This window comes from Cannabis sativa, chromosome 4 (assembly GCF_029168945.1).
Source record: "Cannabis sativa cultivar Pink pepper isolate KNU-18-1 chromosome 4, ASM2916894v1, whole genome shotgun sequence".
In the NCBI taxonomy this organism is placed as follows: Eukaryota; Viridiplantae; Streptophyta; class Magnoliopsida; order Rosales; family Cannabaceae; genus Cannabis; species Cannabis sativa.
The window spans coordinates 54302577-54305657 of record NC_083604.1 but is presented as its reverse complement, the minus strand read 5'-3'; positions in this window follow the sequence as shown (position 1 = coordinate 54305657).

Here is a 3081-nt window from a genome sequence, read left to right as displayed (position 1 = left end):
GTGTTAACAGTTTGGTGCTTTCATTGAGAGCCTACGTGATAAAAGCTCAAAAAAAATCCCTCCTAACCAAAGAAGAAGGAATTTTTTCTCCATGGATGATAATGGGGAAAACGACAACAGTCCTCCTGAAGAGCCCAATCGTCGTCCTAGAAAAGAGCCAATGGGTTCACGGAGGCCACCCAATTCACGAACAACGCGTTCAACACGTTCAAGAAGAAACCAACATGATAATGATCAAAACTGAGAAATTGGGAATGAGGAAACCAACACTAATGTTGGTGGTTCTATACCTTGAGTGAGGGTGCCTATGATCCCACTAGATACGTACCGTTGGTTGAGTTGGAAAATTGCCAACTCCAACAACGTCTGGCTGAAGCAAACCAACGAAACATTGAGTTAGAGAGGGAGGTAGCCGCAGCCAGGGCGACTCAAGAAAATAACACACAGAACCAACCTGATCTTGGAGTGAGAAGGCCACGAGGTAGAGCTCGGGGCTTAAGAACTAGGAGGCAGGAGACAGCTCAGGAAAACCCCTAGAACACTCAGGAGGAACAACCTGGGGGAACTGGGGATGTTCCAGAAGAGGAACAACCAAATAATCAGGCATCTCGTCAAGAAGTGCCTCAGAGAACTCATAGATTCACAACCCAAGGGAATAAAAACAAAGATATTCCAGAGTCTTCTCGTAGAAACGAGAATGGAAGACAGCACAAGACTAGGGACCAGGAGATCCCTCGTTGTAACAAGAGAAACCCTGAGACTCAACCTAGGACAAGTGGATTACCACTGAGACACCGGCAACTTCCTTCTCGCAGTGATAGGGAAGAGGCCTATACACACCCCAGCATGGGCCATGTATCAAACCTTTCCCAAAGGAGAAAACATGTACGTGATGAGGCAAGTTTTAGCACGAGACGTATAAGATCTCGAGATCACAGTCGATCTACATGAGGAGGGGATAGACCTCGACATAGTAATGATCGAGAAAGTATGAGTCATACAAGGAGTAGTCAATCTGAGAGTTACTCAGATACGAGGTCTATGAGAAACCATGAATGAAGACAGACAGATCTTAATGAACATTTGAATCGGAGTCAACTTGATTTGCGTGAGTGCTTAAATCAGAATGCTCCTGATTTACGCCAACAACTCAATGACAATCTAAAATAATAGGATCCAATCCAATTGCGAATCAGTGAGTTAGGAAAAAAATTCAAGAAATACCAAGATGGGAAACTGCCTGATTACGACTTAGGTGAAGAGCTTAAACCTTTCCATCCAATCATTATGAATTACGAATTTCCCCAAGGTTTTAAGAACCCTCACATCTCGCCATACGATGGGACTACGAATCTGGTCGCTCACCTCAACAATTTTAATACCATAATGTGAGCCAGCAATGTCACGAATAATCTACATTGTATTTTATTCCCCACCTCACTGACTGGGGCATCGAGCAACTAGTGTATTTTATTCCCCACCTCACTGGCTGGGGCATCGAGCAGCTGGTTCAATAAATTCACCCATCACTCAATCACCTCTTAGGAACATCTGTCTAAGGATTTCAAGAAACAATTTCAGGCAGCAAGAGATAGGCGACCTGAAACGTCTTCCCTTACTAATGTGAAGCAACAACCGGGCGAGTCACTTAAGGCCTACTTAAGTCATTTAAATACAGCCGCTGTTAGAGTTAGAAACTTGAACGATAGTATATAGCTTACTGCTCTTCAAGCAGGGATCACGACTGACCTCTCGACAACTGGAGGAAAACTGTGGGATGACTTACAGGGTCATCCAGTAAAAAACATCAATGAGTTCAATGAAAGAGCTCAAGTGTTTGTACAAAAAGAGGAAGCAAGGAACGAGATGAAATTGATAAAGACTGGCTCACAAAATTAACCCAGCACTCTCTCAGGAAGCATTGTCTCGACGAAAGCTGACAATCTTGGAGGCTCTAGCGCCAAGAGAAAAGACTACTCTAGAGAATAAGCCAAAGATAAGAAAAAGCAAAAGAAGCACGATAAGTATGTGCCAATTTCAACTATTTACACCGAGCTTAATGAAACTCAGGAAAATATTTTCCTCGCACATGAGCATAGGGTTGCATTTTGCAAGCCTGAACCCATGAGACGTGTGAGGCACAAACAGGATGCAGCAAAATTCTGTAAATTCCACAAGGAAATAGGGCATACAACAGATGAATGTCGTTGGTTGAACGGCGAGATAGAGAACCTTATCTCGCGTGGTTACTTTCAACAGTATGTAAAATGATAGGGTAATGGACAAAACCAACCAAATCTGCCCAATAACCCAGACAACCAAAGATTACAACCTCCTCCTGTAGAAGGAGAGAACATCTTGGTCATCTCGGGAGGGCCGCATCTTGGTGGAGAAAGTAGTAATGCCCAAAAGAGATATGTTAAGGAAATAAAAAATGGGTGTTTAGTTTTCGCTTTAAAACCATCAAAGAAAGCTAACACTGAGGAATCTCCAATTGTGTTTTCAGAAGAAGACACAAAGCACGTGAGGTATCCACACATCGACCCACTTGTAATACAATCCATCTCGCCAACAAAAGAATAAAAAGGGTGTTGGTGGATGATGGGAGCTCAGTGAATATCCTTTACAAGGATACACTAAAGAAAATGGGATTGCAAAATGCGAAGTTAAAACCTTGCATGGTGAATTTGTGCAGATTCACTGGGGATAGTGTCGCCAGTCAGGGAATAATTGAACTCCCATTAACTGTAGGCGAGTCGCCTTTATCCACGACCTTAATGCAATATTTTTTAGTCGTCGACCTACCATCAGCCTATAATATCATGTTGGGTCGTCTTACACTAATTGGACTTGGAGCAGTTAGTTCAATTAAATACCTGTCTTTAAAATTCCAAACATCATCAGGTGTAGGTGTAGTGTGAGGGGACCAACTACTGGCTCAGAAATGCTATCGCATAGAGCTAAAAAAATAAAAAAGCCGGCCATCAGTTAATGGCAGTCATAATAGAGGAAGGTGAGAAACAGGATGAGGATCTAGATCCTCGAGTTCAAGATGAAAAGAACCTGTTATAACCAATAGAG